General features: G+C 44.1%; 1 long non-coding RNA gene across 13 annotated transcripts in view; it reads right to left on the bottom strand.

Annotated features, from left to right (window-relative positions):
* The window catches only part of LOC108449637, a 77,906-nt gene that overhangs the window by 74,032 nt on the left and 2,770 nt on the right, over positions 1-1,104 (bottom strand). For all 13 annotated transcript variants that reach the window (XR_001865877.1, XR_001865881.1, XR_001865876.1 and 10 more), the window contains exon 2: positions 718-723. This is a non-coding gene — a long non-coding RNA (uncharacterized LOC108449637). The remainder of the gene's footprint in view (positions 1-717; positions 724-1,104) is intronic.

Genomic DNA, 1,104 nt, shown 5'->3' with positions numbered 1-1,104 from the left:
CAGGGGGACAAGAGTGCCCCCCCGCCGCCCCACCTCGTTCCGTTCTGACCCTACCGCTCCCGCTTTGCTCAGTTCAACCTCTTGCTCCCACAATTTCCATCCTCAGTAACATTTCCACTCCCGCTTTTGCTTTATTTCTCCATGATCTCCTCCATAACGAGGGTATCAAACCGAAGAGTGCTTAAATTCTGGCTTTTCTTTTTTTTTTTTTTTTCCTCCGAAGTACTAAAAATAACCTCCCTTGTGCCTCCCTTCCCAGGAGAAGCCAATCTTTCATACACTGTTCCCAAGCTTAGAGCTTGCAGCCCCTACATCTTCTTGCTGATGAGGGTGTCAGATGTAATTATTTTTGAAAGCTGTATCCCATGTCACTAATCTCATTACTTGGGGATATTTCATCTCGTGGCTGTTTATTACTGTATTTAGGAAAGCAACTCCCACATATGGTCTGTAGCATGTGAGGCCCCTTTTCAATAGTCTGCAGTAAAAAAACAACCCATTGACAACCCAAGCAGCAGCAAGACATGGCAACATATGAGAGATACTACAACAGTGCATTGCTGTTCCAAAGCAACAAGCCAGAGAATACATAGGATGGCTAAAAACTCTTCGCTTTCATTTTTAACTGCACATACTAATATTTACAGGTCTAATACATTACAGCCTGTGCCACAGAAGAGGGGTGTGCTCGGGCATCCCTATGGCGCATGGACTTACCTCTGCCTTGGCTCCCAAGCACTGTCACAGTGTCTCCCAGGACCCTCTTTATCCATGCCACACCTCACACCCCAGCTGAGAAAGGCTCTTTCAGTTCCTCCAGTTCACTGCCTTTGGTGATGCTCCAGGTTCACTACTTGTCCAGGCACCACAGAGTCCAGACTAGACAGCAGAGTCCCTGGAAAAGTAAAAGATTTAGAGGCATTTTCTAAGGAATGGTAGGTGTAAACCTAGATATTTGCCTTGATGGGTGATCAGAGAAGTATACACAGTAATTAGTAAATATATAACAGTGTTTTTTAACATAGATTTTTGTTACCAGTCCTTTCTAGCACTTAATGTACAGCCAATACAATTTGACATATGAGATTTAGTTGAAAGCAAGCT

Source organism: Corvus brachyrhynchos, unplaced genomic scaffold, assembly GCF_000691975.1.
Source record: "Corvus brachyrhynchos isolate BGI_N302 unplaced genomic scaffold, ASM69197v1 scaffold279, whole genome shotgun sequence".
Lineage (NCBI taxonomy): Eukaryota > Metazoa > Chordata > Aves > Passeriformes > Corvidae > Corvus > Corvus brachyrhynchos.
This window is presented reverse-complemented; position numbering and strand designations above follow the sequence as displayed.